Source organism: Telopea speciosissima, unplaced genomic scaffold (assembly GCF_018873765.1).
Source record: "Telopea speciosissima isolate NSW1024214 ecotype Mountain lineage unplaced genomic scaffold, Tspe_v1 Tspe_v1.0101, whole genome shotgun sequence".
NCBI lineage: Eukaryota > Viridiplantae > Streptophyta > Magnoliopsida > Proteales > Proteaceae > Telopea > Telopea speciosissima.
In genome coordinates, this window is record NW_025317437.1 from 17109 (window position 1) to 40510 (window position 23402).

A 23402-nucleotide genomic window follows, 5' to 3' on the forward strand; every position below is an offset into this window, starting at 1 on the left:
CTCATACTCATAAGAATCAACTATGAGTAAAGTCCTTCCAAATTTCGAGCAATATGACAAGATAATCTGTTGAAGAATGACCCGTTGACCCGCGACCCGGACCCAGATACACTAGAGTGTCCAGGTTCATTGTGCACATGTGATTATGCTAGGATTTACTCCCATATTTGTAATGTTCTCTAATTATAAATAAAGTGGTGGCCTATGTCTTCTTGACAAGCCAAATCATTCTTTCTTTTCTCTCTTTCTCTTAACTTGGTATCAAAGCGAGAAATCCTAAATAATATTTTTTGGTTTTCATCTCCTTTGCCGCCGCCGTCAGTAGAGCTCCACCACTGTTCTCGAGGCTCCGGCCTCACCACGTCAAACATGGTTGACTGAACATGTCCAAATACATGTCGTACCATGTATGACAGTCACTGACCACCGCTACCGATCTCCACCACTATCTTTCTGGCTCCAATGGTCGCTCCACTACCACCGCTAGGACCATGCTCATGCCCATTTGCGCGAAACCAAAGGCTCCAACCCCTATCACACTAAACCAAGGGCGTCCGTCCCTTGCTGCTGATTGTCAGGGCCTCTTGCCCCTGCCGCCTAGTCTTTCCAGGTTCCGCCAGAGCCAATCCCCTCTGCTGCTGGTCTCTCCAGGGCCTTCCGCCCTTACCGTGTGATTCCAGGGCCTCCCACCCTATTGCCTGGCCGTCCTAGGCTCCGCAAAGGGCCTCTCACCCTTATTGCAGCCTCTCCAAGGCATCAGGCCCTAGTCACATGATTCCCAGGCTCCCGCCTACCATTCTCACACCTCTGCCAGCTCCGCTTGGCTCCTCCAAGCCTCCGCCTGGTCTTACCACTTTGCGCCAGCCCTTTAAGTGGCCCCTGTTGCCTCCACTTGGACCCAGTGACCACTGCTGCTTTCGCCTAGCTCATCTAGTGGCTTTACCGCCTCTGCCCAATTTTCCATGGCTCTTTGCCAATTTGTCTAGGTCCACAAAAATACTGACATGCCTCATCTAGGTCTCCTAGCTCACTGCCGCCTTGCCCGGACCATGTCGGCCTCTTTACAGTTTCTTTTGTGCTACTGCTGCTACTTGTAGTGAGTAACTTCTTCACCTATAGTGCTTTGGTTGATTTTAATGGAAGGATCTAGTATATCTGGTGCTACTGTGAGCGGTAATTTGAGTCACCCTATTGCTCCTCACCAGCTTCCTACTCTCCAACCTGACCCCACTAAGTTGAATGGAACAAATTACTTAGCATGGTTCCATGCCTGCCTTCTTACCATTAGTGGTAATAATTTTTTGGGATACATTAATGGTGACGCACCTATGCCCACTGAATCTCTGGCTAAGGACAATTGGTTAACGAATGAATGAATGATGCCTTGATCACATCGTTCTTGTTGAACTCGATGGAATCATCAATAAGTTCCACCTTTGTCCTCTTCAACTCAGCCAAGGAGTTATGGGATGCTGCGAAGTACACTTATGGTCAAGCCAACAATGATGCCCAACTATATGAAATTTGTCGCCATGTTCAAGAAACTAAACAGAAGGACCTCTCTGTGTCTACCTAGTATTCTGCCCTGACGACCTTGTGGCAACAGTTGGATTTCTATCATCTTGTTACCACGACTAGCCCTACTGATACTACTACATTTGCAAAGGAACGAGAAATGTTTATGCTTTCATCACTGGCCTTAATCTTGGGTATGATCAGATACAGATTCAAATTCTCAACAGGAGTACCTTCGCTATTCTACTTGAAGCCTACAAATTGTTCAGCATGAGGATCACCGTTGATCTGCCATGATGCCTCCTATTGCAGCTCCTTAGTCTGCTCTTGTAACTACACCACAAACTTCTTTACCTGTGGAGGATGTTGGTTCAGTCAATAAGACTAGTTCTACTTGTGCTCCAATACAATGTGACTAATGTGGCCGCCCTCGTCACACTAGGGAGACTTGCTGGAAAGTACATGACCGTCCCAAGGGAGGCAAGAAAGGAGGAAAAGCTGGTTCTACTTGCCCTCAGGCTCAGGCTCACTAAACTAAAATTCTTGAGGTCATTCCTAGTAGTTATTCTATGTCTGCAAAACAACTTGTGCCTCAGCTCCAACATACCCAACTTGGTTCTGCCTCTTCTACCACAGCTTCCTCTCCATCCCCTACTTCCATTTAGCCCAATCAGGTATTTTTCGTGTGTCCTCTCAGACTAATTCTTCATGGCTAATTGATTTTGGAGCCTCGGATCATATGACCAACTCCTCGGACTTGTTTGCCTCTTATAACCCTTGTTCGGGCAAGGACAATATTGGAGTCGCTGATGGTTCACTTTCTTCTATTACTGGAAAGGGTATCTCCTGCACTCTTAGTATTTCTCTCTTTTGTCTTACATGTTCCCAATCTATGTGCTGACTTGTTTTCCATTCACCGTCTTACTACTCATCTTAATTGTTCTGTTAACTTTTTTTCCTCACTGTGTTTTTCAGGACCTAGCAACGGGGGCAACGATTGAATATGATAGAGTGAAAGATGGTCTTTACTACTTGGAACCAGGTCTTACTACTGCTCCCTCTCCAATTTCAGCTCATATTACCCGCAAAAACAATGCTCTCCACAGCTCCATCACTGGCATCATCGTCTCTGTCATCCTTCCTTTTATATTTTACGTCGTTTGTTTCCCTCTTTATTGGAGCAATGTAACTTGGACCATTTTAATTATGATATCTGTGAACTTACTAAGCACACACTGTACACTTATTTTTCTAGTGATAATAGAAGTTTGATTCCTTTCTCTATTATTCACTCTGGCATATGGGGTCCTTCTCGGCCAATTGCTCGAGGTGGGTGCAAATGGTTTATCACTTTGATTGATAACTGTATTAGATTAACCTGGGTCTAACTTCTTCGGTATAAACCCGAAGCTTTCTCTTGTTTCCAGTCCTTCCACAAGTTGATCCAAGCTCAGTTCAATGCCCAAGTTCTCCGTAGTGACAATGGGACAAAATATACTTGTAGAATTTCGTGAATACTGGCTTGAGTCAGAGTGACTACAGCCATCTTTACTTATAATAAAGAGAAGAACATTCTAGAATGAGTACAAGGATAGAAATACCCTTATGACTATTGTACCCTTGAACCCATATTACAACACTCCCCCTCAAGTTGGAGCATACATATCAAACATGCCCAACTTGCTAATTATAGGAAAAATAACTTACTACTGATTCCTTTGGTAAGGATATCAGCCAGCTGTTCTCCAGACTAGATAAACGGAATACAAATTATTCCCTGTTCCAATTTCTCTTTGATAAAGTGCCGGTCAATCTCAACATGTTTGGTACGATCATGTTGTAATGGGTTGTGAGCAATGTTGATTGCGGACTTGTTGTTGCAATAGAGTCGCATTGGAAGATCAGCATTCATCCCCAAATCTTGAAGAAGCCCCGTGAGGCAAAGGATTTCACAAATATCCTGTGCCATAGCTCGGAACTCAACTTCAACACTAGATCGAGCCACAACAGCTTGTTTTTTGCTTCTCCAAGTAGTTAGGTTTCCTCCAACAAATGTGGAATACCCGGATGTGGACTTTCTATCATCATGACTGCCAACCCAATCTGCTTCAGTGTATGCTTCTATTCGGAGGTGGTTATGTGGAGAAAACAAGACTCCCTTTCCAGGAGATGACTTGAGGTAACGGAGTATTCAGTATGTTGCTTCCAAGTAAGAAGAGAGAGGATCATGCATGTATTGACTGACAAGATTCACAGCAAATGTGATATCTGGTCACGTATGTGAGAGGTATATTAATCGGCCAGCTAACCTCTGATAACTACCCTTGTCCACTGGGTCACCTTCCTTACTCTTCAAATGTGTGTTGGACTTAAGAGGGGTATCTACTAGTTTACACCCAAGCATCCCTATTTCACTCAATAAATCCAAGGTATATTTCCTTTGATAAAGAGATATGCCCTTAGCTGAATAGGCAACCTCAATCCCTAAGAAATACTTTAATCTACCCAAATCTTTGAATTCAAATTTGGTGCCCAAATAAGTCTTCAGCTTCTGGATTTCCTGTGCATCACTGCCTGTGATTACTATGTCATCAACATAGACAATCAACATTGTCACTTGCTGTCCCATCCTTTTAACAAACAATGTATGATCAGCATTGCCCTGCTTATACCCATAAGCAACCATAGCCTTATGGAATCGGCCAAACCAAGCCCTTGGTGACTGCTTCAGACCATATAGGGCCTTCTTCAACTTACATACCTTTCCTTGAGTCTTTGAAGAAGTAAAACCAAGAGGTATCTCCATATAAACATCTTCTTCCAAGTCTCCATGCAGGAAAGCATTCTTCAGGTCAAGTTGTTGGAGTTCCCATCCTTGATTTACAACACAAGAAATGATAATCCGTACAGTATTCATCTTCACTACAGGAGCAAAAGTCTCTTGATAGCCAATCCTTTGGGTTTGAATAAATCCTTTGGCAACTAGTCTTGCTTTGTATCTTTCCACTGAGTCATTTGCCTTGTGCTTCACAACAAAGACCCATTTACAACCAACAGGTTTCTTTCCTAGTGGAGGACTCACCAAATCCCAGGTCTGATTCTTCTCAAGGGCATGCATTTCTTCATTCATCGCATCCTTCCATTTCTGTTCGACTATTGCTTCCTGCCAATTGTTAGGGATGGAAACAGAGGATCAAGAAGACACGAAAGCATGGAAAGCAGGAGTTAGTGAGTTGTATGACACAAATTTGGAAATAAGGTGAAGTATGCAACTGCTCTTTGGTTTTCGAACAGCAATGGATAAATCAAGACTGGGATCAAGAGGAGGCTTACCAAAAATATGACTAGGAGGAAGACTTCGAGCAGGAACAGATGCCGATTGTGTAGGATCCATGGTATAAAATCTCGCGAAATATCGGCGATATATCGCCATATTTCGTGAATCTCGATATGTCCGAGATACGAAACACTTCCGAAACATAAAAATACAATATCTCGTCGATATATCGTGGATCTCACGATATATCGCGAGATCTCACGATATATCGCGAGATATTGTAAAAGTGACAAATAGTGTCACATTAAGAGCCTTATAATTCCATATTTCGCAGCTCTTGGTCGATATTTCGACCGAGAGCTGCTGAAATTCAAATTTTCTCTCTTCTTCCTCCCTTCCAAGCCTCATCCAAGCATTGTTGAAGCTCCTTGTCGCCGGGAAGACGTCGGAGGGTCATCTAAGCTCATCATCCAAGCCTATTTTCATTATTTAAGGTAAATTCTATTTCTCTAAAACTATTTTTTTTAAAAAAATTTTGTACAAATGTTGTTGGATGTTGATGATATTAATATATGTTAGACACCGGAGGCCGATCTACAGCCTCACGGTGTCGAAATTTTTTTCCCATATGTATTTTTTTTATTTTTTTTCTGGTTTTAAAAATTCATTTTCCTACAACTAAAATAGGAAATAATTAGGGGTAATATGACTTAGATGGTAATGAATTAAATATATGTTAGACACCAATGGCCGATCTACGGCTTCACAGTGTCGGATTTATTTTTCTGCTCTTAAATAATTCTTTTAATTTTCGAAAATTAAGAAAAATATATAAAAAATAAAAAAAACAGAAATAAATAAGGAAAAATATGAGTTTTAAGTTTAAAAAATAATGAAAAAATATGAAAGTCATTTCTATATGTTTTGAGATGCATTACATGTATATTATGTTTACTAATTTTTGGTTTTGTTGTGTTAGGTCAATACTTATATTAACATTATATATAAAAAATTGGTTTTAATTATGTGAAAAATATAAGGGTTAGGGGAAAAATATTAAATAACTATACAAGTGTATTAGTAATCTAAAAGTGTCAATTGAAGTGCATCTACATTAAGTTTTTTAATTATTTGTGTTACTTACATTGCAGTAAACAAGTATCATTATGGCGGATCGTGATAGACAACGTGCGAAGGGCAAGCAAAAGGTGGGGGAAAGTAGTCAACAAAAGAGGCGGAGGGAACAAAGAGAACAGAGGGAACAAGAGAGACCAGCCAGCCAGCATAGGGGTGACATTGCATGGTTACATGGTACTCCCATTGATGGGGATAAGAGAAAATCTATATGTAATTATTGTCACATGCAATTTATGGGAGGTGGGTCCAGTAGACTTAAACAAAATCTGACTGGAGGATCTAAAGATGTTGTAGGTTGTCATATGGTCCCTACTTAAGTAACCAGGGAGATTGGTGATAGTTTGAGGGGAAGAAAGAAGAGGAAGGCTGACAAGCAAAGGATAAGAGAACAACTTGAGGATACAGTGAGGAGTTCAATGGGAGGAGGAAGACGATACAATGATGATGATGATGATAATGATGATGATGATAATGATGATGATGACATGGCAGTACCTGATGACATACAAACAGCAGAGGAGGCTAGGGATATTAGGCGGACTGTTTCAAGGAGCAGAGTAAGTTTTCAAGATGATCAGCAAAGACAAAGAGTAGGGGGTAGTGGAGGAGCTGGTAGTTCTGGAGGTCCTAGAACTTTGAATCCTTTTAAAAGATCACAAAGTGTGAGGGCAACCCCAACACCTCTACCAGTACCAGTACCACCATCAACATCTGATCCTAAATTGCATAAGAAGAAAGGAAGCAGTCAACCCAGAATCAAAGGAGCATGGAAGGGGATGAAGGGATTGGTTAAAGAATCAATAGCTAAGTGGATGTTATACCATACCATCCCAGCAAACACTGCACAAGGCCCCCATTATGATACCATGATAGATACCATTGCAGAGGCTGGCCCAGGATTCAAGGGCCCCACCCCATATGAGGTAATGAATGTTTATCTACCTCAACAAAAGAGTGAGATTGATGAGTACATTAGTGAGATGAGGAATATGTGGGAGACATATGGGGTGACTATAATGGCGGATGGATGGGTGGGCCTACAAGAAAGTCCATCATCAATTTCATGGTTTATTGTGATGGGAGGACAAGTGTTCCTCAATCGTGGATGCATCCAAAGAGATAAAGGATGCAAAATATATTTACAGATTGTTAAAGGAAGTAGTGGAAAAAGATGTGGGTATTGAGAATGTTGTCCAGATTGTAACGGACAATGGAAGTAACTTCAAGCTGGCCGGTGAGAAGATGATGAACAATAGTAAGTACCGGCTCTTCTGGACTCCTTGTGCAGCCCATTGCATTAACTTAATGCTAAAAGATATGGGAAAGTTAAAGTTGGAAGACTGTGGTTGAAAGTGCAAGACAAGTCACCAACTTTGTATACAACCACTCCTATGCACTCAATCTATTGAGGGAAAAATGTGGGGGTAACTTGGTTAGGCCTGGCATCACAAGATTTGCCACCAACTACATTGCTCTCAAAAGCATTGAGACAAAGAAGGCCGGGTTGAGAAGCATGTTTACTTCTGAGGAGTGGTTTGAATGGAAGGGTTCCAAGGCGCAAATGGGAGGGAAGCACAAACAACGATGTCATCCGAGGACTTCTGGACCAAACTAAGCAAAGTGGTGAAAGTTTTAGAGCCGATGAGTTAAAGTTCTACACGTTGTCGACTCCGCTCGAAGGGCCCAACCATGCCAGTCCTATATGCCGCAATAGACTTGATGAAAGATAGTGTCTATAGTGTGGCTCCTCGCAGAGCAAACACTTCTTAGATATCATAAATGCTCAGGAGAATCAACTTATGCATCCACCGCATAAGGTCGGTGAGTAAATTTGTTTTATGTTTACTAATTCATAGTATTATTATTTACTAATTACCTATGCATTTGACAATACCTCTATTCTATATGTCATATTTCAGCATACTACTTGAACCCTAAGTATCAATATAACAATAGGCTTGGGTTGGAAACTCAACTTATTGATGCTCGTGAAACAAGTAGTGAAGAAGTTGGAGCCAGATGGTGCACTACAAGCAATTTGCAACAATGAAGTGAGTTCATTTGGAAACTCAACTTATTCATGCTTTCAAATCAGTAGTGAAGAAGTACTTATTAATTTTCCACATGGGTGTAGATCAAGGTATTTAGGGATGCATTGGGAAGTTTTGGAACTGAGGCTGCGATACAAGGCAGAGCACGTGGTGATGCTGGTAATTCTTTTAAGTTTTAAATTACATATGTATTGAAATTTGAAAGTTGAAAGTTGAAACAGCATTTGACACATGTCTTTTTTGTTGTAAACTTGTAATGCAGCTGAATGGTGGGTGTTGTATGGGGAATCGGCTGAAAACTTAAGAAGAATAGCAATTAAAGTCCTTGCCCAAACATGTTTTGCATCTGGTTGTGAGAGGAACTGGAGTACCTTTGCACTCATCCACTCCAAGAGGCGCAATAGATTGGGGTCTCAACGTTTATCTGACATGGTGTATGTGCACTACAACTTGAGGCTGAAACTGCAACACATACGCATGGGACATGTGGGACAGAGGGGCACCATTGATCTAGCTGACATCTTTCAAGTTGACTCAGACGATGAGGACCCTATTGTGGATTGGGTGAGGGATAGAGGTGAGCCAGTGTTGGATGAGGAGGGAGGTAGGCCCGACCCCATGATAGCTTCCGAGATTGGTGCCGATGTGGACGAGTATATGGGCGACGAGGGTCAGATACATGCAAGGGAAGCCTCACCCATACCATTCCAGCCCACTGGTGGCAATGTTGCTGATGATGAAGACTGGTCTAAGTCCTCAAATGATGATGATGATGATGGTGATGATGGTGATCTTTGGTGGTGGTGATGGTGATCTTGGTGGTGGTAATCTTGGTGGTGGTGATGTTGGTGGTGGTGATCTTTGGTGAAGAATTTGACAGCATGCGAGAGCGTTATGTGGTAGGCCAGGAGGCCCAGGATACGGCACCTGTAGAGCCACTCCGATTCACTGGAGAGACACAGTTTGATCATGCCACACAAGATACGGACCACGGAGCACGTGCCCCCGCACCCCCACCCTCGAGAGGCCCCCTACATACATACAACAGGAAGCGTAGGGGTCGACAAACACAGTTGCAACCTGATCACATGGACATTGATAACCTATCTAGCTCTGTTGGTGGTTTGAGTATGGGTGATAGGGAGGGAGGACCGACTGGACATTGGCGTGCCCCATCTTTTGACGCACATGCCACTCCATTGGCATCGGATTATGGTGCATCACAACCTTACGGTGGATATGGATATGGATCATCATCATATGGGCAGTTTAGTGGGGTAGGGGACTATGACTACCAGTCCCAGTCCCAGGGACATACTGGATCATCTTTTGTAGATAACATCTTTGCATACCCTAGCGGACCTAGCTACCAACCTCACCAGCCATACATGCAGCCAATGCCATCGCCTCTTGCGCCGGCGCCAACATCATATCATAGTGGATCATCTTCTTCACGGACTGGATCGATTGGTAACCCTAGTTTATATCCTAAGATAGGTTACCTACAGTATGTTGATGATTCCATTTACTCAACACTTGTGGATAACTACACTCGTTTCTTCTCCGATTCTATACCGTGGTCCACATATGTCCTTCAAACAGAGAGCAATGGACGTCGACTCCAGCGAGGCATGAGTGGGATTGATCCAGGGAGGCACAGTAACTACTATTAGCAGTTTAGCACTTGTAATTTGTAACTTAAGTTGTGATTTCATTAATCCATGTGTATTTAACTATTTATACATTAGGGTCGGCGACCGTATGTCAATCAACGGTGCAAGCCCAAAACACCAATTTGAATTCACATTTTTACAATTTTATGGTTTAAATGTGTTTATTAAGCTTAAATAAGGCTGTCCATGAAGTTTCAAGCCTAGATATGGCCAAATACCCCCCGAGATGGACCCCCGAAATATTGCAGAAAAAATGCAATATCTCGGGCATATTTCGCGATATCTCGGATATTTCGGATATCTCGGTAGGCCCAAGATACCGATATATCGCGAGATATAGTACTATGGTAGGATCAGTGGTGGTGGTCTCTTTGTACCGAGGGCCATCCAAAGGAAAATCAGGTCCTCGACTGTAAGTCTGCATATTATTCTCCCCATTGGTTTGTTGGTACTGCTCAAGCTGTCCCACTTCTTGTTCTTGACTTGTAACTCCATCTTCTAGTTCAACAGAAACATCCTTTATGGTAGGTATCTCAATGTCTAGAGGAGCAATCAACGGGACCTCTTCACCACTTATAATCTCCCCCTGTAGAGGTACCGGCTGTTTAAAGTAAGCCTCAGACTCTCAGAACTCCACATCCATAGTGACAAACACCTTTCAGATAGGAGGATGATAGCATTTATACCCCTTCTAGGTAGCTGAATAACCGAGAAATATGCATCGCAATCCCTTGGGATCAAATTTTCCGTGTACATGGTGATTTCTTGCAAACACGACACAGCCAAAGACCTTGGGAGAAACAACACAAGTGGACTTCCCACACGGCAGATCCAAGGGGCTGTGACCACCTAAAACACAGGAGGGAAGCCGATTGATAAGATATGTAGCTGTAAGGACAGCATCACCCCAGAAACGAGGAGGGACAGCCATAGTAAACATAAGAGAATGAGCAACCTCCAAAAGATGTCGGTTCTTGCATTCAGCCACTCCATTTTGAACGGGAGTGTCAACACAAGAAATTTGATGAATGATACCATGGTTGTCCAAATATGAGCGAAAGGCACCACCCATATACTCCTTTCCATTATCTGACCGAGGAATCTTGACCTTGGCATCGAACCGTCTCTCGACCATTTTATGAAATAAAGTGAAATAAGTGAAGACAATACTTTTACTGTGCATCAAATACACCCAAGTCGTCTGGCTAAAACAGTCAATAAAAATGACAAACCATCGAAATCCAAAGGTAGAGACACAACGGGTAGGGTCCCACACATCAGAATGTATCAAACCAAAAGGACTCAATCTTCTATAATAAAAAATGGGAAAAATGCTTCTAGTTTGCTTTGCCAAAGTGCAAGCATCACAAGAAAAATTGTGTTTATTACACCGTTTCACTAAACTAAGAAATAAATCAGATAAAACACCAATCGGGGGATGGCCCAAACGACGATGCCAATTATTCAACTCAAAAAATACAGAATCAAAATCAGAAGATGCAAGCTGAGACGTCAAAGCTGCTCGGGAATTGTCAAGCATGTACAGACCATCAACCACTTTACCACATGCAATCGTACTGTCTGTTGCCAAGTCCTGAAATAAACAATGGGTTGGAAAAAAAGTTACTATACAGTTTAAATCCTTAGTTAGACTACTAATGGAAAACAAATTAATAGTAAACTTCGGAACATGTAACACAGATGAAAGGCTAAGAGAGGAAGTGCACTGCACAGATCCCTTCCACGAGATAGGAGAAAGAGACCCATCAGCAACACGAACCTTACTATGACCAGATAGAGGAAAATATGTGGAAAAAAAGGATGAACAATCTGTCATATGGTCGGTTGCCCCTGAGTCAATTACCCAAGAATTGGGCATGACTGAGGTGCAGTTCCCACCAAATGAAATACCTGTGGAAGAAGGTGTATTGGGATGGGTAGGCAGATACAGAGCCGAGGCAGCCATGGAAGGAGATACAGATGCTGAAGAAGAAGTGTCCAAGCGATTCACCATATCCTGAAGATTTTGCAAATCCGCCATAACTTGGGAAAGAGAAGGATCAAGTTGTTCCTCAGTCGTTGCCTGCTGAGCACGGGTACTACTGGACCGATTTGAACCACCCCTCCCAAGCCCACGAGTATCTGCTGGGCGACCATGAAGCTTCCAACATCGGTTCTTGGTATGCCATTCCTTCCCACAGTAATCACATTTAATGGGAGGGCGATCAACAGATGTCCGATCAGTACCAGCAGAATGAGAAGAACCTCCATGGGAAGACTGCGAACCAACAATAAGGGCTGAGCGCTTCTGAGTAACAGGATGAACCATGGTTGCACGCCGACTTTCTTCATCCGAAAGAATCGCAAAGGCCTATTCAAGAGTTGGGAGAGGATCCCGATTCAAAATGTTGGCCCAGATATGATCAAACTCAATATTCAGGCCAGCCAAGAAATCAAAAACTCGTAAACCATCCTCCCACTTGCAGTAGGCCGTGGCATCAACATCAGTGGTTGCAGTGAAGGTGCCCAGAAAATCTAACTGCTGCCACATCATACTTATAGTATTGTAATACTGAGAGAGGGTCAACTACATCTGTTTGGTAGAGTGGATCTTTTGACGGAGTTCATAACATTGGGCAGCATTCCCAACCTGAGAATAAGTATATCTTTGGCTATCTTCCATATTTTTGCAGCCAAATCAAGAAGAAGATAATGCCCAGCAATTTCTTGGTCCATGGAATTAACTAGATACAACATGACCAAGAAATTAAAATTCATCCAGCGATCTTGTGCAGAACCAGTCTCGGTAGTCCTGACCGTAGTACCCGTGATGTAGCCAGAGAGGCCACGGGAACCAATAGCAAACAAACATGAACGAGACCACATAAGATAATTGCTACCATTTAACTTGATGGTGTTCACCGAAAACGGAATGAAGTCACATTGCGATGAACCATCGGAAACAGAGGAAGCAGAAGTGATCTCTAAATTGTTAGGTATAGTGGCTGGTAAAAGAAATCTACAAAAAAATCCCCCAACAATTCAGAACATAAGGAAGGAAGATTTAAAAAAAAAAAAAAAAAAAAACCTTGGTGGGAGTCAACTCACCATTAAGGGTGGGTAAAAAATAACGGCAAGGAAGGGGAAAGCCTCCCGCCAGAGAAAAGAAGGAAGGCGAGAGGCCTGCGGGCTGGAGGGAGTAGCGTAAGATGGTGGAAAGCTGGTTTTGTGTTTTGCCTAACACTAAAAGTCTCATGTAAAAATAAAATCATCTAACTAGTCAAACTTCATAGAGAACAAAAACATTTCTTTAAATCGAGAACAATTTAATTACTTATAGAAAAGATCATATTTTCAAGAACAGTATAAACCAAATGTATGTTTGATTGTTTCAACTTCCAATAGCTTGCTTCTTCAGTTCTGTTGTCTTCTAGTTTTACGTTGATTTTTTATGACTTCATGTGACTTAATGTGGCTTAATGTTGATTTTTTGATGACTTGAGGAGGCTTAATGTTGATTTTTGATTATATAAGGTATATATTGTAGCACACTAAATAATATTAGAGAAGGAGGAAATAAAAAATAACACTTGGGGGTGCCTTGGTCGCCTAGGTGATGCCTAGGCGGGAGCCTTTACGCCTAAGCGCCTAGGCATCCCTCTAGTGTCTTGGGTCGCTTTGCCGCTTTGACAACTGTTGAGGAAAAGTCCTCATACATAAACTCCAATCATCTATCATGATGATATATATGTTTTGATGATAACAAATAAACCGAATTGTACTAACTCTTGTTTAAGATGTTTAGATAAGAGCATAGCACCAAGTGAGGGGGAGCACTCAATTCAAGAGATTGATGCTCAAAGCAAATTGAACCTTGTCCAATCTTTCAAGACATCAAAGAATCATGAAGAATGAAGAAAAAGTTTTGAAGACAAAGATCAAGACAAGTTAGAGGAACTCGCTTTGAAGACATTCATGTAAAGAAGTGAAGTTCAAGACTTGAAGAAGATTGAAGACTTAGAATTGTGCTATATTGTTAAATCATGTGTTAAAGTCACAATCAATGTATCACACACACTCACGCATACATACATGTAGTGTGACCCTAGGAGGTTGTTTTAAACTCTTCCCACATGGACTAAAACCAAAGAAATTGGCCCGGACCTATCCAATGGAATCGACCCAAGTCAGTCCAACCAAGGACTTACACTTGTTCAACAAAACAGCTGATTCAGCATACCGAATCCAGATCCGGCATGCTGAATTCCATTTTTCTTGCAAAACACAATCTCAGGGTTTTGCTCACAGAGAGCAAACGGAATGCTCTGAATTATGATCCGGCATACCGAATCACAATCCAACATACCGAATGATGATCCAGCATACCGAATTGGCTTTTGACCATTATGAATTAGCCATTGGTCAATGGATAGATTCCTTAATCAGGCATACCGAATTGGGAAATGGCATACCGGATCAGGACAGATTTGTATCCGAAATTAGCAATGATTCTTGGATGCTTTAAGCACCTTTGCCTATAAATAGGTAAGCTTATTTAAGCTAAACTAACACAATTAATAAAAGCTAATCAAAGGCATCAAAAAGCATTACTACTTGATCATCCAAAGCATTGAAGTGTGCATTCTTCATCAAGCATTCAAGCACATTCCCTCACTAGCTCCTTCATCACACTTTGCATTAAGCTTCAAGTTGAAAGGTAGCAAACACTACTAAAGTTGAGGTAATTCCAATCTTTAGTATCCTTTATTTTAAATGGTAGTTTGAGTCCTCTTGCTCGGAATCAAGAGTAGTTGGTTGTGTGAGTCCTCTTGCTCTCAATCAAGAGTAGTTGAGTCCTCTTGCTCTCAATCAAGATTAGATGAGTTCTCTTGCTCTTAATCAAGATTTGTACGAGTTCTCTTGCTCATACTCAAGATTTGATTTAAGTGGAATTCTCTCTCAGGTGAGAGGAGTGGGCGTCAGCAAGTATTAGCCAAACCACTATAAATCTTGGTGTTATTATTGTAATTTATTTGCTTTATTTTAATAACATTTTTTTAATTTCACACAAGCTTTTATATTCCACTACTTTCACCTATTCACCCCCCCTCTAGGTGAATTTACAACAACTATTTATGTCCTACAGCCGGAGAACAATGCACGTCAGCTCCATCGGACTATGAGTGGGGTCGATTCTGGACGGCGGACTAATTTTTATTAGAATTTTGTAAACATTTGAATCACTTGATGACTACTTGACTTATATTGGGAATTTGGGATATTGATATCATCTTGTTAAGTTGTTATTGACTTATTGTACTTAATATTATGACTTAAGTTATGAGTCATTCACTTTATGTTTCCAAGTGAATTTACTCGTTTAAATTGTTTATTAATTATTAATTTATTATTTCCTCTAGTACTTAAAATCTTAAACAATGCGTATGTGTAATTAACTAAGTTATACATTAGGATTCGACCGTCTACTACCAATCAATGGTGCAAATCCAAAACACCACTTTGGGTGACTATTTTTGCAATTTGAACATTTACATGTGTTTATATAGCCTAAAATAGGGTTTCAATTTTAGGCCTTAACTTGGCCTAAAACCCATCGAAACGATCTACCGAAACCATACAGAAAAAATGTAATATTTCGACCGAAATGAGTTTTTTAACATTGATTATTAACAATAACACTACAAATATGACTCATATACAACAACAAAACATATTCTAAATTTCTCCCAAATTATGAAATTTTTTGCTTTTTTAACATTATTTTAATAACTAATTCACATTAATTAATTAAAGAACATAACATTACTAATCAAATCCAGCTGAAAACAGATTCTACAATCTTAAACCATTTCTTACTTTTTTAAAACTAAAACTGAATCCAGCCTTAGAAGTCCTTTCTAGGAGCCTTCAATCCCAAACAGATCTCCACCTCATCTCCCCCATTCCCAAATGCAAGCACATCAACCTTACCCACCTGGCCTTTGCTGATGATTTGATGATCTTCTCGAAGGCCTCCCCCTCTTCTATTTCTGCCATCTTGTCCTCCCTCCGCCTCTTTGAAGACCTCTCCGGTCTCCGCATCAACCTCCTCAAATCCAAAATATTCCTTGCGAGGGTCTCTGAGTCAGATAAAGACACCCTCCAGCGTCTCACTGGCTTCTTTATTGGTCCCCTTCCCATCAAATACCTTGGCCTGCCTCTCATCCCTGCCAGGCTTTCCAGCCATCATTGTAACCCCATGCTTGATAATATCCGCAAGCCCCTCCATCTTTGGAAAGGCAGACTCTTATCCTATGCGAGTAGGCTTGAATGCATTAGATCAGTTCTTCAATCTTCTTACACTTACTGGTGTGGCAACTTCGGCATTCCTAAAGCCACCATCAAAGCCTTGGAGAAACTCTTCAGTGCTTTCCTTTGGAAAGGGAAAGAAACCTCCAAATTCCTACATCCAATTAGCTAGAAAACCGTCTATCCCCCTAAGGCGGAAGGGGGCTTAGGCATTTGCCGCATTCTGGACTCTAACACTGCAGGAATCCTTAAGCTTATCTGGAAAATCTCTTCCAAGCACAATTCCATCTGGGTCTACTCTCATCTCCTCAAGAATGATTCCATTTGGACTGCTCCCATCCTCTCTGACTCGTCTTAGGTTTGGCCGAAGATCCTTCTTCTTCGGCCTCTTGCGCTTAGAGCCACCTCCACGGCAATTGTCAACAGCTCCTCTAACTCTCTTTGGCTTGACCCCTGACACCCCTTAGGCATCCTCTACAATGTCTTTGGAGCTAGAGCAGTCTATTCCTCGGGCATCCCCAAATCTGCCCCCTGTCCTCCATCATCTCTCTTGGTTCCTGGTCCCCTCCTTCTCCACTCCCCATCGTCCTATCCCAGATATGGCCTACCCTTCCCCCCCTCCACCTCTCCCCCACTGCTCTTGCGGATAAGGCAATTTGGCTCCCCTCCCCCTCTAGCCGTTTTACCACTAAATCAGCTTGGAATTTTGTCCGTAACCCCAACACCCCCGTTCCCTGGCACAACCTAGTCTGGTTCAAAGGCTTCATCCCTCACCACAGCCTCACAGCATGGAGATCGTTTAACCTTTGCCTCCCAACCCAAGCCTTTCTCCTACATCGTAACATCCCCACCCATCCCTTTTGCGCTTTTTGCTGGAACGGTTTTGAGGACATTGCCCATCTCTTCTTTGCATGTCCTTTTTCTTCAACCATTTGAAAAAAAACCCTCTCAACGATCTGGCACCGCAACAGGAGACATCTTCCATTTGATAGAGAATGTATTTGGTTGACCAAGGCCTTCAAAGGCAGCACCATCTGCGACACTATTGGCAAGCTCGTTTTTGGCTCTGTTGTGCATCACATCTGGATGGAGAGGAATCTTAGGAGATGGACTTCCAAATCTAGATCCTTTGACTTGATTTGGAAAGACATCACCTTAAAAGTTTCCTCCAAGATCTGTACTATCCCTCATCGTTCTTTCATGGATTCCCCAAGGAACAGGCACATTGTTGTTACCTGGGGTCTAGATAGCAGTCTTTTACAGTCCCCTTCCTTTTTAAGGAGGACTTGATTTTGGTTCTTTCCCCCCTTCTGTCCTTCCTTCTCTCTCCCCTCTCTTTGTATATTCCCCCCCCCTTTTTTACCCTCCTGCCCCCCCTGGGGTTTGGTAATATATACTTATTCACCAAAAAAAAAAACTAAAACAGAATATTTTTCCTATTTATTTTCAATTTGTTTTATTTCAGCAATTATTTTTCGAAAAACAGATAATTTAAATAAATAATTAAAAATGGAAGAAAAAATATTTGACTCCGCCACGCTGTAGATCGGCCAACGGTGTCTTAACATATATTAAATTGGTGTCCATTCATCATATATATATCATATTTTTTTCAAAAATATATTGTATGGAAATGATTTTATAAATTAGAAAATAAAAAAAAATAATTGGCCTACCCAAAAAAATCCGACTCCGTAGAGTCACCGGGCCAAGGACGCTAACATATATTAAATTCAACAAATTCTACCATGTATTCAACGGTGTTGTACAAAAAAAATTTGATTTTTGACACAAAAACACTATTACCTTTAAGAAGAGAGGTTCAAACACTGGTAGATGTCGGTTGATATAGGTTGTAGATGTACCAAACGAAGGAAATATGCGAAGAAATCCACATTTGGAGGCAAAACTCCCACTCCCTATGTCGAAACCTACGATTTTTCCTCTGTTTCGATCAAAACTAGTAACATAGTTGTCAAGGCGTCCCCTAGGTGCCGCAAAAGCGTCCAGGCGGATTTCTAGGTGCCTAGGCGGCTGCTGCCTTATTGTAGGGTGCCTTACACTAGTTTAATTAGTGTCGAACTAGGTTCTAGCACCTATTATGTCAAATATCATTTAAGTAAATGAAATAAGAATTATTTCATGTACTTACACTATTATTCATAAATAAGCAAATCCCCCTATTTGAATCCAATAAATAAAAATAGTTAAAAAATTAAATTTTCAAAGGGATAAAAAGTCAACCCCCAATTCAAGAACAAAAAACTGGATTTTTTGCAGTAGGTAAAATTTTTAACTTTTTAATGTTGGGGTTTTTCTCAAATCTAAAAATTCCATAAATCTTAATATGGTAAAATATTACTAAAAACCAAAAGTGCGGTAAAATATTCATTTGTTTTGATATCTAAAAAAATATTTTCATTCAAACCAATTTTGACAGCATTCACGTACACCATATAACGCTTGAGCAGAACATAACTCCTTTAATATAAATCAGATTTAAGCAATCTTGGATTTTTTGGAAAGCTGGTTTTGTGCTCTACCTAATACAAAAAGTCCCATGTAAAAATAAAATCATTTGATTAATCAAATTTATTAGAGAACACGATCATTTCTCTAAATCAAGAGCAGGTTTATTAGTTATTGATAAGATCATATTCTCTAAGAACAGTATAAACGAAATGTGAGACTAGGTATACTTGAAAATGACCAATTCCAAGAACATACAAACCAAATGTATGTTTTGATTGTTTCAAACTTCCAATAGCTTGCTTCTTTAGTTCTGTTGTCTTCTATTTCTATGTTGATTTTTGATGACTTGATGTGGCTTAATATTGACTTTTGATGACTTTATGTGGCTTAATGTTGATTTTTGATGATATAAGGTACATATTGTAGCATACTAAATAGTGTTAGAAAAGATGGTAATAAAAAATAACACTTGGCACCTTGGTCGCCTAGGCGGGCGCCTTGTCGCCTAAGCACTTAGACACCCCTCCACTGCCTCACCTTGCTGCCTTGACAACTATGACTTGTCATATTTCAGACATGGTTTGGTTTGGTTCAACTGGTTTTGACCAGTTTTGACCGAAACTTATCTAAACCAGTCGATCCGAACCGAAATCTGGAACTTTTTGAACTCCCACTCTGTTTCGTCTATGCGAAACCAAGATATCTCGGTGGTTTCCGTCAGTTTCAACCGAATTATTTTTCCATGTGCTGTACTTAACTACTTACTGTTACATTTCTGATTAATAGGGTTCCTTCTATTGCTCTTGATTTTCAGACACCAATCAATTAGCTCCCTGACCCCACTATTGCCTCTCATCTTCCTCCTCATATTTTTGGATGTGTCTGCTTTGCTCACAACTCTTCCCCCTTTTGGTCCAAACTTGACCCAAGGGCCTTTAAGTGTATCTTTCTTGGGTATTTTGCTTCTCAGAAAGGTTATAAGGGTTATCATCCTCCTTCCAAAAAAACCGTTTGTTACCATGGTTCAAAATCTCTCGATATTTCGCCGAAATATCGCTTAATTTCGTATATCTCGAGCTTACCGAGATGCGAAATCAGGTCGAAATGAAAAAATACCATATTTCGTCGATATCTCGTGAGATATCGTGAGATATCGACGATATCTCGTGAGATATCGACGAAATATGGTATTTTGGCTTAAAGTGTCACGTGAAGGGGGGCTTTAATACAATATTTCGCAAATTTCGGTCCATATTTCGACCGAGAGCTGCATTTGCTAAGGAATTTCAGTCTTTTGCCTATTCTTCCACTCTTCCAAGCTCTCATCCAACACTCTAGCCATTGTTCAAGCACATTGTTGTCGGATTTTCGCCGGTAAACTCATCGGAGGGTCATCTAAGCTCATCATCCAAGCTTTTTTCCACTATTTAAGGTAAATTCTATTCCTCTAAAACTATTTTTTTGAAAAGACTATGTACAAATTTTGTTGGATGGTCATGATATTAATATATGTTAGACACCGGAGGCCAATCTATAGCCTCACAGTGTCGAAATTTTTTTTCCATATGTATTTTTTTTTTTTTTTTCTGGTTTTAAAAATTCATTTTCCTACAATTAAAATAGGAAATAATTAGGGGTAATATGACTTAGATGGTAATGAATTAAATATATGTTAGACACCAATGGCCGATCTACGGCTTCACGGTGTCGGATTTATTTTTCTGCTCTTAAATAATTATTTTAATTTTCGCACATACCACTCCATTGGCATCGGATTATGGTGCATCACAACCTTACGATGGATATAGATATGGATCATCATATGGGCAGTTTAGTGGGGTAGGGGACTATGACTACCAGTCCCAGTCCCAGGGACATACTGGATCATCTTTTGTAAATAACATCTTTGCATACCCTAGCGGACCTAACTACCAACCTCACCAGCCATACATGCAGCCAATGCCATCGCCTCTTGCGCCGGCGCCAACATCATATCACAGTGGATCATCTTCTTCACGGACTGGATCGATTGGTAACCCTAGTTTATATCCTAGGATAGGTTACCTACAGTATGTTGATGATTCCATTTACGTGACACTTGTGGATGACTACACTCGTTTCTTCTCCGATTCTATACCGTGGTCCACATATGTCCTTCAAACAGAGAGCAATGGACGTCGACTCCAGCGAGGCATGAGTGGGATTGATCCAGGGAGGCACAGCAACTACTATTAGCAGTTTAGCCCTTGTAATTTGTAACTTAAGTTGTGATTTCATTGATCTATGAACTTGTGAGTTGTGACTTGCGAGTTGCGAGTCTTGTGACTTACTAACTTTGACACTTAGTGTATTGCCTTTAAGGCTTTAAGCGAGTTATTGAATATTATGGAGTTTATGAGAATCATGGCACTCATCAATGTGTATTGGCTTTAACTTGATATGTGATGAAGTTAAATACTATTATTAAATATTAACTGCCTAATCTATGTGTATTTAACTATTTATACATTAGGGTCGCACGTATGTCAATCAAGTGCAAGCCCAAAACACCAATTTGAATTCACATTTTTACAATTTTATGGTTTAAATGTGTTTATTAAGCTTAAATAAGGCTGTCCATGAAGTTTCAGGCCTAGATATGGCCAAAAACCCCGAGATGGACCCCGAAATATTGCGAGAAAAATGCAATATTTCGGTCATATTCAGCGATATCTCGGATATTTCGGATATCTCGGTAGGCCCGAGATACCGATATATCGCGAGATATAGTACTATGTTTGTTACAAGGGACATTACTTTTCACGAGGATGAACCTTATTACCAGTCTTCTCTTCGGGGGGAGACTCTAGAAAAAGAGAATCTTTCATCTCCTTTTGTCATTGATATTGTCCGTCTTTAAGGGGAGCAAGCGGATGAGACTGATGTTGCAACTAAACAAAAGGATCTCATCATTTATTTTACACAAAAGGAAAAGACTATCCCAAACATACCATGTTCATCTACGCCTCCCACAACTGGTAATAAATCTCCTCCTGATCCTGATGATCACCCAAACACCCTATTTCTAACTTTTATCTCTTACGAGTCATTGCCTCCCTCCTACCGTGCCTTTGTTTCTTTTGTGTTTGTTCCACATGGCTGGAAGGAAGCCATCACAAACACTATCCATTTGCTCACCTCCATAGATGGATCCATCCTCGCCAGTGTTGCTGCCATCAATAAGTTCATCCCTCCCCACCTCCTCGACTCCCTCCAAGCCATCCTGTCTGACTCCGAGATCCATTCTGCCGTCCGCTCCCACCATCCCAATAAAGCCGATGGGCCTGATGGTTTTAGCATGGGTTTCTTCCTTACCTGCTGAGATATCGTCGGCTCCGACCTCACCCATGCCATCTGTAGCTTCTTCTCCCCCAACCAAATCCAAAGCATCAATCAAATCTTCCTTTGCTTCATCCCTAGGAAAGAAGGTGCCTCCGCCATGGCTGAATTCCACCCCATTTCTCTTTGCAATCTCTTCTATAAGTTTGTTGCAAAAATCCTCGCCAACCGCCTCCAACTCGTGGTCAATTCCCTCGTTAGCCCAAACCAATCCGCCTTCAATGTTGGCCGCAGCATTGCTGACAACATCATTCTCTGTCAAGAGAGAGTCCGTGGGTTCAATCGCAAATCTCACTCTCCTACCGCCCTTACGAAAACCGACATCCATAAAGCTTTTGACTCCATCTGGTGGCTCTTCATCTCCCAAACTCTCCTCAAAATGTCTTTCCCCCCAATCTTCGTCAGCTGGATTCATTCCTACATCTCCTCTCCTCATTTCTCTATACTTGTTAACGGTAGCCTAACGGGTTTCTTCTCCTCCTCTGTTGGCATCCGCCAAGGTTGTCCCCTATCCCCCTTCCTTTTATGCTTGGCCCTTGAAGTTCTCTCCCGTAGCATCCAATCAAAAACTGACCAACACCTAATCACTCCCATTCTTAAGTGTAAGGCCTCCAACCTAACCCACCTTCCTGTTGTTGACGATCTTATGATCTTCTCTAAGGCCGATCCCCTGTCCATCACTTCCATTATGTCCTCCTCCCTTCATCTCTTCCATGAGCTCTCCGGTTTGCGTATCAACCTCCTTAAATCCCCCATCTTCCTTGTTGGAGTCCCTAATCCCCTAAAAGCCCACCTCTTGCTCCTTACTGGCTTCTCCCCTGGTTCTCTCCCTATCAAATATCTTGGTCTTCCCCTCGTCACAGCCAGACTTTTCGCCCATCACTACACCCCCATCTTTAACCTCTTGCGCAATCAAATGTGGAAAGCAAACTATTATCTTATGCAGGTCACCTTGTGCTCACCAGATCAATTCTCCAGTCCTTTTACATCTACTGGTGTGGTGTGTTTGGCCTTTCCAAGGCCACCATTAGAGTTGTTCAATCCATTATGTGCTCCTTCCTTTGGAAAGATTCTGATTCTTCAAGATTTCTCCGCCCCATCTCTTTGTTTGCTATTTGCCTCCCTAAATCAAAAGGGGGGCTAGGGTTGAGAAGAATCAAGAATTTCAACCTTGCCGACACTTTAAAGCTCATCTGGAACATAGCCTCTAAGAAGAAAGGCATTTGGATCTCTTGGGCGAGGCCACTGCGCAACGATAGTATCTAGTCTGTTTCTGCTCCCTCCGATGCTTCCTGGGTTTGGCGTAGGATTCTCCAGATTAGGAACTTGGCTATTGAATCCATCTCCTCCAAAATTGATGATGGTCTCTCTACCTCCCTCTGGCATGATAAGTGGCACCCTTCTGGTGTCCTATCTTCATTAGTTAGCTCCAGCCTCCAGGCTCATATACTCGTCTAGCCTTCCCAGAGATTTTCTGGTTACCTCCATCATCTCCCGGGGCTCTTGGTCTCCCCCCTTCCCCCCTTGCTGATCTCTGGAGCTCCCTCCCCCTCATCCCCCCTGGCCATTGTGGTAGAGGTGACACATTTC

General features: G+C 41.5%; 1 protein-coding gene across 6 annotated transcripts in view; it reads right to left on the reverse strand.

The window, feature by feature from the left end:
- The window catches only part of LOC122647638 (probable plastid-lipid-associated protein 10, chloroplastic), a 57275-nt gene that overhangs the window by 12386 nt on the left and 21487 nt on the right, over positions 1-23402 (reverse strand). The gene's annotated exons all lie outside the window — the stretch shown is intronic.